Raw genomic sequence first — 15,278 nt, forward strand, 5'->3', positions numbered from 1 at the left:
TCCGGGGACCAGTTTCTGGCATTTCAGCCATCGTCGGCCCGGCTTGCTTGAATCCTGATTGTGCAATGAGCAAGGGACTCACATCTGAGTATACCCTTCCACGCTTATGGTGGACAAAATGATTCAGAAAAGGGGGTGGTGATGAACCGAGTGTCTGAATTAAGCAGACCACTCTTACCTAGTCCAAAGATCAGGGCTTGATCCATCACCGTTTTTTAGCTCACTGCACCATCCCAGCTCAGAACCCGGCTACATGCAAATTAGTCTGTTCCTGTCCCAGTGCATGATGGGAACAGGGCAAACCAAACTACCAAGCCAATTCTTATACTGGGAAGGAAACAAGCTTCCGGGGACCGGTTTCTGGCATTTCAGCCGTCGTCAGCCCGGCTTGCTTGAATCCTGATGGTGCAATGAGCAAGGGACTCACATCTGAGTATACACTTCCACGCTTATGGTGGACAAAATGATTCAGAAAAGGGGGTGGTGATGAACAGAGTGTCTGAATTAAGCAGACCACTCTTACCTAGTCCAAAGATCAGGGCTTGATCCATCACCGTTTTTTAGCTCACTGCACCATCCCAGCTCAGAACCTGGCTACATGCAAATCGGTCTGTTCCTGTCCCAGTGCATGATGGGAACAGGGCAAACCAAACTACCAAGCCAATTCTTATACTGGGAAAAAAACAAGCTTCAGGGGACCGGATTCTGGCATTTCAGCCGTCGTCGGCCCGGCTTGCTTGAATCCTGATGGTGCAATGAGCAAGGGACTCACATCTGAGTATACACTTCCACGCTTATGGTGGACAAAATGATTCAGAATAGGGGGTGGTGATGAACAGAGTGTATGAATTAAGCAGACCACTCTTACCTAGTCCAAAGATCAGGGCTTGATCCATCACCGTTTTTTAGCTCACTGCACCATCCCAGCTCAGAACCTGGCTACATGCAAATTAGTCTGTTCCTGTCCCAGTGCATGATGGGAACAGGGCAAACCAAACTACCAAGCCAATTCTTATACTGGGAAGGAAACAAGCTTCCGGGGACCGGTTTCTGGCATTTCAGCCGTCGTCGGCCCGGCTTTCTTGAATCCTGATGGTGCAATGAGCAAGGGACTCACATCTGAGTATACCCTTCCACGCTTATGGTGGACAAAATGATTCAGAAAAGGGGGTGGTGATGAACAGAGTGTCTGAATTAAGCAGACCACTCTTACCTAGTCCAAAGATCAGGGCTTGATCCATCACCGTTTTTTAGCTCACTGCACCATCCCAGCTCAGAACCCAGCTACATGCAAATTAGTCTGTTCCTGTCCCAGTGCATGATGGGAACAGGGCAAACCAAACTACCAAGCCAATTCTTATACTGGGAAGGAAACAAGCTTCCGGGGACCGGTTTCTGGCATTTCAGCCGTCGTCGGCCCGGCTTGCTTGAATCCTGATGGTGCAATGAGCAAGGGACTCACATCTGCGTATACCCTTCCACGCTTATGGTGGACAAAATGATTCAGAAAAGGGGGTGGTGATGAACAGAGTGTCTGAATTAAGCAGACCACTCTTACCTAGTCCAAAGATCAGGGCTTGATCCATCACCGTTTTTTAGCTCACTGCACCATCCCAGCTCAGAACCTGGCTACATGCAAATTAGTCTGTTCCTGTCCCAGTGCATGATGGGAACAGGGCAAACCAAACTACTAAGCCAATTCTTATACTGTGAAGGAAACAAGCTTCCGCGGACTGGTTTCTGGCATTTCAGCCGTCGTCGGCCCGGCTTGCTTGAATCCTGATGGTGCAATGAGCAAGGGACTCACATCTGAGTATACCCTTCCACGCTTTTGGTGGACAAAATGATTCAGAAAAGGGGGTAGTGATGAACAGAGTGTCTGAATTAAGCAGACCACTCTTACCTAGTCCAAAGATCAGGGCTTGATCCATCACCGTTTTTTAGCTCACTGCACCATCCCAGCTCAGAACCTGGCTACATGCAAATTAGTCTGTTCCTGTCCCAGTGCATGATGGGAACAGGGCAAACCAAACTACCAAGCCAATTCTTATACTGGGAAGGAAACAAGCTTCCGGGGACCGGTTTCAGGCATTTCAGCCGTCGTCGGCCCGGCTTTCTTGAATCCTGATGGTGCAATGAGCAAGGGACTCACATCTGAGTATACCCTTCCACGCTTATGGTGGACAAAATGATTCAGAAAAGGGGGTGGTGATGAACAGAGTGTCTGAATTAAGCAGACCACTCTTACCTAGTCCAAAGATCAGGGCTTGATCCATCACCGTTTTTTAGCTCACTGCACCATCCCAGCTCAGAACCTGGCTACATGCAAATTAGTCTGTTCCTGTCCCAGTGCATGATGGGAACAGGGCAAACCAAACTACCAAGCCAATTCTTATACTGGGAAGGAAACAAGCTTCCGGGGACCGGTTTCTGGCATTTCAGCCGTCGTCGGCCCGGCTTGCTTGAATCCTGATGGTGCAATGAGCAAGGGACTCACATCTGCGTATACCCTTCCACGCTTATGGTGGACAAAATGATTCAGAAAAGGGGGTGGTGATGAACAGAGTGTCTGAATTAAGCAGACCACTCTTACTGGTTTCTGGCATTTCAGCCGTCGTCGGCCCGGCTTGCTTGAATCCTGATGGTGCAATGAGCAAGGGACAAATAAATGTGATGGATCAAGCCCTGATCTTTGGACTGGGTAAGAGTGGTCTGCTTAATTCAGACACTCTGTTCTTCACCACCCCCTTTTCTGAATGGCTTTTCGGAAAGCCATTAAAACTTTTATTTTTTCATCATGTTTTGGCTAGGCTCAGGTATCTGTCTTTTTAGATCTAGCAGCGCCGGGACGTCTCTTTGCTGGGGCAGCTGTATCGCTTACCAAACCCTTAACATAACATAAAATAACATAACATAACATAACATAACATAACATAACATAACATAACATAACATAACATAACATAACATAACATAACATAACATAAAACACTTGTCTTGTTGGGAAAAATATAGAGGGGGAGGAGGGGACCCTTGAAAGGGAGTTTGATAAAGGTCTATGTGAAAGCCCGTACTGTTTGAAGAACCCAAGCGTCCTGAGTAACGGCCTGCCAATTGTGAATGAAATGGTGAATCCGACTCCCCAGTGGAAAAATAGACAGAGACAGTGGGCTTACCTCATGTAATCTGAGGTCCGGAGTTCCCTCTCTGGCCACCACGGTGGAAGCCACAACGGTTGGAACGTCTGGTTGGGTAAAACTTCCCGCCTCTGGTGGGGTCCTGAAAGTCTCTGCGGCCTCGGCCATAACCACCTCTCGCGGGACCTTGGTGGTACTGACGTCCTGGCGAGCGGCCCTTGCCTCGCCCGGCCCAACCAAAAAGGCCCGCGTTGAACACTCTTTTGATATTACTCTTTTTATATTAGACTGTGCTTTGTCTAGACTGGTGAAAGTCCCCACGTACTTAGAGGCGTCTTTCACAAAGCGTTCCCCGAACAGCAAGCCATCTGCCAAGGGCCCCGGCTCAGCCGCAGCCAACTCGGTCAAATTAGTGTCCATGTGCGTCAAGAGAGATTTCCTACGCTCAGCGGAGATGGCGCAGTTTGCATTGCCTAAAAAGTAAATGGCGCGCTGGGTCCAGCCTGCGAGAATGTCTGGATTGATTAAAGCACCAGCCTCTTTTGCCACCAGAGCCATCTCAAGGATTTTAGACAAGGGGCAGATGGTGTCTAGCAACTTATCCTGGCACCCGCGCCAGGCCCTATCGATGCCTTTTTTGGGATCCTTCTGGAATTTTTTCAGGAAGGCCAACATATTAGGCTCAATATCCGGAGTCTCTGTGACCTTGTCCGGAACATCGGGACGGGCATTCAGACTTTAGACGATTTTTAACATTCTTGTCAAAACTGCACTGCAGGTTCTGATGGATATAATCTGCCACCCGGGAGGAGGGGCCTAATCAGAAGACCTGGAGTGCACTATATCTTGGGGGTTGAAATCAAAGGGATTAGTGATTGTCTTAAACATTTTGTAAACAGGGGGAGATTGAGGGCGTGCAACCAATGTCTTGGCCTTCTTCTTCTTAGGGGACATTGTGTGGCTGGTGGAGTCAGTGTCCGTGACAGTGTCTGTATCTGTAGCCACCTTGGGCGCAGCGGGCAAAGTATTCTGAGACCCTGAGCATGGGTGATCTTTAGCTGCCGGGGGAAGTAATTTAGTGAGGGCCTGCGCATGCGGCCAATTGGATGTCTTGTTGGATGCAGATTTATCTCCAGACGACGTCGACACAGGTACATTATCTTGTTGCAATAAGCCGTGGCGTTTCGGGAAATTTTCCAGTTGCGTCATAATAGGCTTCAATGCCGCCCCCCGAGTCTTATTCACGGTCTTAGGGACTGCAACCTCCACCGCCTTATTAAGGGAGTCTTGAACTGATGCATCCAAAGCATGCACAAGGTTGTCTTCGAGGAGAGAGGCATGCACCTCCTCATAGTACCCATATTCATCCTTCTCAAAGTAGGCCCAGTCTTCCATGTCCACTAAATAGTAGATGAGACCTTAAGACTAAAAATACCAAGAATCCCAAGGGATTAGTCAAGGGGGAGCAACCCTGGTGCAAATAGTAATTATCCTAGGGAGAAAGCATGCTCCTCAGCAAAGCTGTAGTCAAAAGCAGCCCGAAGGCATCATGAGCCTCTAGAAAAATACACAAGCCTGCACACAGCTTGGGCCTGTCACTTTATGCAGCCAAGTGATGCGTCCACTCAAGGGTACAAATGATGAGCAACCACTAGCTCCGACGCGTGATGCAAAATGCGCGCGGAGCGAGGAGGAAAACTAATTGAGCGTCGCGTAGCCCAAAAGAAATCCAAAACAAGCCCAATTATGCTGCGTGACGCGAGTCTCCAGGAAGCGCAGCTCGAACGAGGGAAGGCACGGGCAGCCACTATCAACGCGGCGAGTCTCTGGGATAAGGAAAAACTGCAGTCAGAAGGTGAGGAGCGCTCGCAAACAGACCCCCCCCTTCCGACTGAGCAAATGACTGCATGGAGGTGTCGGGCGCTGAACGCACAATACGCGTTATCGGTAAGGCAAGGCATCAACTTCCGAACGCTACATGAAGACAATAGGCTGCAATAATATTAACCTTTAACCATGCACAATTAAATATTCAATGCAAATACTTGAAATGCACAATCAAAACACAAAGTAACAGAAGGGCAAGACAAAATCGAGCACTTATCGCTGAGAGGAGCACCAAAGAAAGAGGAAGTGATCTGGTTTGAGGACTGTTATATAAGGCTAGTCTCTATGGTTGTTGTACATTCACACTAAGCATTCTGGGAATGTTTTGTTTATAAATGTTATAAATGTTCTTATTGGCTGCTGTTTGTTTGCAGTAAATGAAACAGAACGCATAATCTGAAGCCTTCGGTCCTGTAATAGAATGGTTTACAAAATGTTTCAGACAATCACCAAATGAGCTGATCCTACTGATCTCATTTCAGACATCTGCTTCTCATATTATTTGAGACTCATAACTACATGCAGTTTCGGCTCCTATAAACAAATACTGAGTTAAACTACAATTTACAAAGCCTTTGTCTTCATGGTATTATAAAAGAAGACTCCTCAACAAGCAAATAGAGCTACTTTAATGGAAAACTCTCCTAATAGAAATCGAAAATATCTCTCTTCAGAGACGTTTGGACACTCTTAAGTAAGTGTTCTATGATTGGTTTGTCAGGTGCTCTGAATTGGGATGGACTTGGTTTACTGTTAAAAGTGCTTTGACAGTTGGTGGGACCTTCTGGGTCTTTTTGCAGCTGTACATAAGGTGAACATCATATGGGTGTCGGCCTGAAGATCCTCAATAATGCTATTTGGATGGGAAATGTCTCAACTCCTTGCATTGGGGATCTCATCCCTGTTGTGGGTCAGGCCAAAATGATTCACTTGGTTAGTTCTTAAAGCTGCTTACCATCAGGTCATTTTGGACAAAAAGTAATTTTATCTTACTGCTTTTGTCACTCCTGATTGCACATTTCAGTTTTGTAGAATGCCATTTGCCTGGCTCAGTTGCCTCAGCTTTTCAAAAAGTCATGACTTGGTTATTGAATGGTATTAATAATGTCGTAGTGTTTCAAGATTACATTATGGTGTTTGCTGACACATTGGAGGTGCATGATATTGTCTTAAAACAGGTGCCAAAGCCCTTAATGAATAATGATGTCTCTCTCAGGAAGGATATGTTTATTTTCACAGTTAGTCAAGTGGAATATTTGGGTCCTCTGTTATCAGCTAATGGAATAAAACCTAAACCACGTTTTATGCAACATTAATCAATGTGCTAATGTATACTTTGCAGTGTTCTATGATGGAAGTTAATAGCTCACTTTTGAATATAAGGACTTTAAGTTATACATTTAAAATTATTTTTTTTATATAAACCTGGGTTGGTTGATGGAATTGTGGAAGCTCCTCATCCCAAGCACAAAGATCAGTTAGGTTCCTTTTTAGGTGCGTGCGAACTGTATTTGAAATTCATAAAAACTGAACGATTTAGGAATCTCCTTTGGAAGAATACTGATTTTGTGAGGTCTCCATTGTGTCAGTGGAATATTGACCTGATTAAACAGAGCATTTTATCGGCAACTGCTTTGCAACCATATTCATAAAAAAAAGTAAAACATTTGTAACTGTGAATGCAAGTGGTTATGGATTGGGTTCTGTGCACTTGCAATGGGATGGTTCAAAGAAGGTTACAATGGGGTTTGTCTCTCAAAGATTGAAGGAGATTGAGACTGGGCACTCTGTCTTAGAAAAGGAAATGCTCATGTACAATTGGGGTATGCAGTTTAAATCTTATCTGCAGGAAAGAATGCTTTGGCTGAGAACAGATCACCAACTGTTAGTTGACATTCTGTCAGGAGGAAAGATAAAGAAGTGAACTGTAAGATTAGCCAGACTGTCTGTGAAACTGTTGGATTTTAATTTTGAAGTGTCACACATTGCTGGTGGGAAAAACAGTAAAGCTGATTGTTTGTCTACTGTAGCGGTTGATGACAAGTTGGATTCTATGGATGAAGAGATTGAGGAATGCATCATTGCGAGGGTGGAGGATCATACTGTGAGTGAAAATGTAAAGGATTGGTGTAAAGAATTTGGAAGCAGATGCTGATTCATACTAGGTTATTGCTTTTGTCACCAAGGCTTGGCCTTGTGAAAGATATGTGAGGATCAATCTACAATTCTTTTGGAAAGTTCCTGATGAATTGTCTTTGGAATGTTTTGTGCTGGTTAGAGGAAATAAATTGGTTCCTTCTCGATGTTACAAATTTAGAATTTTGGAAACAGCACATTGTGGTCATCTATGTGTGACTGCCACAAAACGAAGGGTGAGTTGTAGTTATTAGAGACTGGGTATGAATGGTGCTGTAAAGTATACCATTCATCAGTGTTCTCAATGTTTCTACAGTGATAAAAATTTGGTCACATCTATACCCTCTCTCAGCTTGTCTTATTGCCTGGAAAAGGTGTGCCAGAAGGTGGACATCAAATATTTGGACCCTTTCAATGTAATCCTTCCCACATGAGGTATTTGATTGTTGTCTAAAGAAGGTAAACCCTCTGAAATGTATGTTGGCGGACGGTGGTGTATAATTACTTCTGTTGGCATGCAAGAATTTCTGAAGCAGAATGGCATCAAACACTTACACACTCCGTTGTATCATCCCAAATGTAAGGCAAGGTGGAACGATTCAACAAAGTGTTGGTGGTGTGTATTCAGAGTGCTCTTAAAGCTGGCATTGATTGTGCTGAAGATGTTACAAGTTATTGTGAGCATACCACACTACACCACATTCTGTTACTGGACAGATTCCTTTTGAGTTGAGAAAGAGGAGGAGAGTGGTGTATTTTCTTTCTCCAATGTGGATGGTGGACATTGGTAATCTCAATATTGATATGCAGGTGTTGTGTAACAAAGCAACGTGTGCTAGTGATGTTGTTAGCAAGTCTAGGTGTATTCATGAGTGCAGTTCCAAGAAAGTGCACAAGAATGTTGGTAGTGTGATTGTAGAAGTTTGGGTTCACATTAAAGAGCAGTTGTTGTTGAGTAAAGGTTTGTCGAAGGTTTGGGATCCCATACAAGTGGTGGATGGTTGTGGCAATTCTCTTCGTGTTTCTAATAGACAAAGGTGGAGCATGTCATGGGTGGCAAAGTAGGCTATGCCGGAAGGTGTTTTTGCCAAGTATGCGGAAGTTCTGCAGTCTAATCATGCTGGTCAGTTGAGGCCTGATCTTGCTGGCTAGTTACGTAGGAGTTCTCGCGTGAGAAGAGTAACCAGTAGGTTCATTGACTGAATGTAGTTCTTGTGTCAATATGTGTTGTCTTGAATGTCACCAGAACCCACCTACCGACCCCACCGACACAGACGCCGCTGCCCGAAATTTCAGACAGTGGATCGATGACTGCGCCAACACCCTTACCCCGATCAAGAAACCCTCCATCAACCACCCCAGCAAGAAAGCCGCCTGGTTCACCGAAGAACTCCAGATCTCCAAACGAACATGCCGGAAGCTGGAGAAGAAATGGCTCCACGACCACACTCCAGACAGCCATGCAGCCCACAAGGATGCCATCCGCAGACATCACCACCCCATCAGAAAAGCCAAGAGATTGTCCTTCAAAGCCCGACTGAATAACAACGCACACAACAGCAAATAACTTTTCAACATAGTACTCATTGTCAGTGAAATTGCTCTCCCACCCTCGCAGCTCCACCATTAAGTGAGGTGCCCCTGCCCCTGCACTCTTCAGTGTTGGTGATCGAGGCCCTCCTCCACCCGCAGGTTTCCCTGCGCCTCATCCCTGGTGGTCCAGTGGACCTCTGTCTCCTTTCTTTCTTTCTGCTCCTTCACTCGTTTTTCTCCATTTCTATCTTTCATCTTTCTGCACCTCTGCTCTTTTGCGCCTTATTCCTGCCCATTCTCCCTTTCTCTCCCTCTGCTCCTTCACTCGTTTTCACCGTTTTTTTCCCTTTCTATCTTTCACCTTTCTGCACCTCTGCTCTTTTGTGCCTTATTTCTGCCCATTTTCCCTTTCTCTCCCTCTGCTCCTTCACTCGTTTTCACTCGTTTTTTTACCCTTTCTATCTTTCACCTTTCTGCTCTTTTCTGCATCTCTGCTCTTTTGTGCCTTACTTCTGCTTATTTTCCCTTTTTTCTTTATCCCTTCTTTCCTCCCTTTACCTTTCCCCGCCGCTGCTGCCCCCGCGGCCCCTCCCCCCTCCAGCACGACCGGCCCAATCCAGCTCCCCTCCCCGCCTCCCAGCTGTCCAGCCCTCCCCGACCCCTACTTAATGGCGGCCACTGCGTGCCGGGCGCGCCGTTGGTGCACCGAAGGCGCGTCAAAGGCAAGCACGTCTGCACCCGTCTGCAACCAGCACCAGGATCCCTGGACCTCCGCCCCGCCAACGCTACGACCCAGCAGCACTCCACGCACTCAACCCAGGCTGCAACAACAACTGCAAGCTAGCATCACCAGCCGACACCCATGGACCCTTCAGCTGTCACCGCTGCCGGCACACCTGCAGCTCCGCCAAGAACACGGATCCAGCACAACCCGCCCACAAGAACACAACCGAACCGAAGACCCTGCAATGCATCCTCCTCAACGTCCGATCCCTCCACAAACACGCAACAGAAATCTGGGACCTCCTCGACAGCACCACCCCAGACGTAGCATTCTTCACCGAAACCTGGACCAACACCACCTCGGGACCGGACATCGCCATCGCCATCCCCCAAGGATACAAGATCTCCAGGAAGGACCGCCCCATCCACCCAGGAAGAGGAATCACCATCGTCCACAAATCCAGCCTCCGCCTGAGCACACTCCCTGACGAGTCCACAGAACTGATGGAACACCTTCACTTCAAGATACTGGCCAGCCCCACCGCCGCCCTCCGAGGAACCCTCATCTACCGACCCCCTGGACCCCGCGGACCCTTCCCCAACTCCATCACGGACATTATCTCCCCACAGGCCATCGCATCCACCAACTATACCCTGATGGGAGACCTCAACTTCCACCTCGACAATCAACTGGACCCCAACACCACATCCCTCCTGGACAACCTCCACAACATTGGACTCTGCCAGATCTTGACCGAGCCCACGCACTCAGCAGGACACACCCTCGACCCCCTCTTCACTACAGGAAACTCCATCACCTTCAGCCACACCACCAAACTCCCATGGACCGACCATCGTTGCGTCCACTTCACCTTCAGAACACGCACCATCCACAGACACCAGCACCTGCTTCCACAAAGAAACTGGACCAAAATCACCGATGACCAGCTCACCTCCTCACTCAACAACTCCACCCCAACCATCGCGGAAAACGACGACCCCAACACCGCAGCCCGAACCCTGCATAGATGGATCTCGGACAGCACCAACACCATAGCCCCCCTCAAGAAAAACAATACCCGTGCCAAGAAAGCCAGATGGTTTACCACAGAACTTCGAGAGTCCAGGCGCACATGCCGCCGCCTTGAAAAGGCCTGGAGAAACACCAAATCCACAGAAGCCCACAACAACTTCAGAGCCGCCACCAACGCCCACCATCAACTCATCAGAGAAACGAGGAAAAAAGCGATTGAAGACAGAATCTCCACCCACGCACACAACAGCAAGGAACTCTTCAGCATCATCAAGGAGTTCGCCCAACCCACCAGCGAGTCTACCGACATCCCTCCCTCACAAGACCTCTGTGACAAACTCAGCATCTTTTTCCACCACAAAATCAAGAGCATCTACGACAACTTCGACGAAGACAACCAACACACTGAACCCTCACCAACCACCCCCGACACCCGGAAACCAGCGATTGATGACTGGACAGCCCTCACCACTGAAGACACACTGAATACAATGAAGTCAATCCACTCAGGGGCCCCCACGGACCCCTGCCCCCACCACATCTTCAACAGAGCCGCCAACACCATCGCACCCATGCTCCGCCAAACCATCAACCGCTCCCTGGCGACCGCCTCGTTCCCCGACGACTGGAAACACGCCGAGGTCAACCCCCTCCTAACGAAACCCTCAGCGGACCCCACCGACCTCAAAAACTACAGACCCATCTCCCTGCTCCCGTTCCCAGCGAAAGTCATCGAGAAAGCCATCAACAGCCAACTCGCCACATTCATTGAAGAACACAACATCCTCGACTCCTCCCAATCCGGCTTCAGAAAAAACCACAGTACGAAAACCGCCCTCCTCGCCGCAACAGACGACATCCGCACCTTACTGGACAAAGGAGAAACAGTAGCCCTCATCCTCCTCGACCTATCAGCGGCGTTCGACACAGTCTCCCATTGCACCCTAATACGCAGACTCTACGATGCAGGAATCCAGGACAAGGCCCTCGACTGGATCTGCTCCTTCCTCTCTGGCAGGACGCAGCAGGTCAGACTCCCCCCTTTCCTCTCGGACCCCACACCGATCACCTGCGGAGTCCCCCAGGGCTCCTCCCTCAGCCCGACGCTCTTCAACGTCTACATGGCTCCACTTGCCCCCATCGTCAGAACCTACGGACTCAACATTGTGTCATATGCAGATGACACCCAGCTCATCCTCTCCCTATCCAACGAGCCCAACACCGCCAGACGCAACTTTCGAGAAGGCATGGAAGCCGTCGCCAAATGGATGAAAAACAGCTGCCTTCAACTAAACACCAACAAAACAGAAGTACTCATCAAGGGCCCAAACCCCGACGCCTGGAGCGACACCTGGTGGCCCACCGCCCTCGGAAACCCGCCAACCCCCACAGACCACGCACGCAACCTGGGAATCCTCCTGGACTCCGAGCTCAAAATGGACCGCCAGATCAACTCTGTCTCATCTTCCTGCTTCCACACCCTCCGCCTCCTTCGTAAGACCTTCTAATGGATCCCCCTCGAACACCGAAAGACAGTCACTCACGCCCTGGTCACCAGCAGACTCGACTACGGCAACGCACTTTACGCCGGAATAAACAAAAACCTCATCCGCAAGCTACAGAACATCCAGAACGCCGCCGCAAGACTGGTCCTCAACCTGCCAAAACACTGCCACATCTCCCAGCACCTGCGCACACTCCACTGGCTCCCCGTCGCGGCGAGAATCACCTTTAAGATGCTCACCCACGCACACAAGGCCCTCCACGGCACCACACCAGCATACCTGAACAGCCGACTCAAATTCCACGCACCCCAAAGGACCCTACGATCAGCCCAGCTTTCCTACGCCGTGGTCCCCCTCACCAGAAAGACCAGATCGGGAGGCCACTCCTTCTCCTTCCTCGCGGCCAAAGCATGGAACGCCCTTCCGCTCCACCTCAGACAGACAACATCGCTCCCCATCTTCGCAAGAAACCTCAAAACCTGGCTCTTCGACAGACCCCCTCCTTGATGGAATGGAACCTGCACCCCCCCACCCCTAGCGCCTTGAGACCCTTACGGGTGAGTAGTCGCACTTTAACAAACTCCTGATTGATTGATTGATAGTAAAGGAACTCTCCAACCCCAGCGCCAACACCAACAACATCCTGCCCTCGCAGGATCCGTGCGACTCACTGGCCACCTTCTTCCACCGCAAGATCGCCGACATCCACGACAGCTTCAACTCCTCATCCGCCCCGACCACAACGGACCACACCCCGAGCACCACCTGCACCAACCAGCTGACCTCCTGGTCCCACGTCAACGACGAAGAGACACGCAGGGCCATGAACACCATCCACTCAGGATCCCCATCAGACCCTTGCCCACACCACGTTTCCAACAAAGCTGATGCAAACACTGCACCCCAACTGCGAAAGATCATCAACATCTCCTTTGACACAGCGACATTCCCGGACAGCTGGAAACACGCCGAAATCAACGTCCTCCTCAAGAAGCCCAAGCGAATCCCAAAGGCCTCAAGAACTTCTGGCCCATCTCCCTGCTCCCTTTCCTGGCGAAGGTCATCGAGAAAATCGCCAACGTACAGCTGACACGCCACCTCAAGACATACAGCATCCTAGACTCATCCCAGTCCGGATTCAGACGCAACCACAGCACAGAGACTGCCCTTATTGCCGCCACAGACGACATCAGGCACCAGCTAGATAAGGGCGAAGCTTCACCACTCATACTCCTGGATCTGTCAGCCGCTTTTGACACGGTCTGCCACCGCACACTAAGAACACGCCTCCAAGAAGCCGGAATCCAGAAGAAAGCCCTGGACTGGACCACGTCCTTCCTCTCCGGCAGAAACCAGAAAGTCCATCTCCCGCCCTTCCAATCTGAAGCCACCGACATCATCTGTGGCAGACCCCAGGGCTCATCCCTCAGCCCGACACTGTTCAATGTCTACATGGCCCCCTCGCACAAGTGGCCCGCCAACACGACCTGAACATCATCTCCTACGCCGACGAAACCCAGATCATCCTCTCCCTCAACAAGGACCCGCACACCGCCAAAACCAACCTCCACGAGGGAATGAAGGCCGTCGCCGAGTGGATGAGGAGCAGCCGTCTGAAACTGAACTCGGATAAGACAGAGGTCTTCATCCTAGGCCCCACCCCCTCTGCCTGGGACGACTCCTGGTGGCCGACCTCACTGGGAGCATCCCCTACACCCCCGAACCACGCACGCAACCTAGGATTCATCCTTGACTCTTCCCTCTCCATGTCGAAGCAGGCCAACGCCATCTCCTCCTCCTGCTACAACACCCTCTGCATGCTTCTCAGGATCTACAAGTGGATCCTGACCGAAACAAGAAGAACAGTGACCCAAGCCTTCGTCAGCAGCAGGCTCAACTACGGTAACGCACTCTATGCAGGAATCCCGGCCAAACACCTGCAACAACAACAACGCATCCAAAACACCTCAGCATGGCTGATCCTCAACATCCCCCGCCGCAGTCATATCTCCCCCCTCCTTAGAGACCTGCATTGGCTCCCCGTCAACAAGAGGATCACCTTCAAACTCCTCACCCACGCACACAAAGCACTCCACAACACCGGAGCAGCCTACCTGAACGACAGACTCAACTTCTGCACCCCCTCCCGGCAGCTCCGTTCTGCCAGCCTCGCCCTTGCCGCCGTCTCGCGCATCCAACGAACGACCGCCGCGGCAGATCCTTCTCTTTCCCCGCCGCCAAGACCTGGAACACCCTCCCCACCCATCTACGGCACACCCAGGACCTACTCACCTTCAGAAGGCTCCTCAAGACCTGGCTCTTCAAGCAATAGCAGAAACCCCCACCCTTCAGCGCCATGAGACCCTCACGGGTAAGTAGCGCGCTTTACAAATTAACTGATTGATTGATGTCGCTTTTTTATATTGTGTGTGTATTGTCTGGGTTTTTGTATGTGATGTTGCAATATGTATATTGTCTTGTCTGGGGTTGTGTGTGATGTTGGGCTGTGCATACTGTCTTGTGTATGGTGAAGTTTTCCTTTGTGTTTGTTTATTGGTTGTGTGTGAAGAGGGAGATATGTGGTATCTGTGTAGCATATGGTTTGTTTATGTAAGCTATGTAGCCATTAGTTATTGCAAAATGGTATATATATTGGTAAACAGACAAAATATCGACTTCAAAATATCGAATGGGCAAAATATCGAATGGACAGAATATAGTCATCAAAAATATCGTTTTTAAGGTAAATAATGTAATATCAAATTTTATAAATATAGAAAGTCAAAATATCGAAGTATATAATATAGGTTTTTAAAATTCTCGAATTTGTAATAATATCACATTTTTTATAGTGTTTTGTATGTTAATATATGTGTGAAAAAGTGTATATTTATGTTATATTTATTTTAAGTAATGAATTTTATGTTATTTAATTTTTGCGTAATTTAATTCTGTAGTGGGTTGTGGGTTTATAGGGGAATAGGGTGGGAAGTAATTTAATTATAATTAATTAAATATTCAAATGTATTTATTGGTATTTATTTTGAATTAATTGTTAATTAATTTTTATTTGATATTTAACTAAAATTTAATTGGCAATTAATTTTACTTAATTGATTAATTGATAATTATGTTAATTTTACTAATTTATTTTTTGTAGTGTGTTGTGGGTTTATAGGGGAATAGGGTGGGAAGTAATTTAACTATAATTAATCAAATATTTAAATGTATTTATTGGTATTTACTTTGAATTAATTGTTAATTAATTTTTATTTGGTAATTAGTTTAATTTTGATTGGCAATTAATTTGACTTAATTGATTAA

The 15,278-nt window shown here is 48.3% G+C and overlaps 1 pseudogene; it reads right to left on the reverse strand.

Annotated features, from left to right (window-relative positions):
• Positions 1 to 3,177: 3,177 nt before the first annotated feature.
• On the reverse strand, positions 3,178 to 4,532 carry LOC147702595 (uncharacterized; annotated as a pseudogene).
• Positions 4,533 to 15,278: the final 10,746 nt, after the last annotated feature.

The sequence above is a fragment of the Lissotriton vulgaris genome, chromosome 7, assembly GCF_964263255.1.
Source record: "Lissotriton vulgaris chromosome 7, aLisVul1.2, whole genome shotgun sequence".
Taxonomy (NCBI): domain Eukaryota; kingdom Metazoa; phylum Chordata; class Amphibia; order Caudata; family Salamandridae; genus Lissotriton; species Lissotriton vulgaris.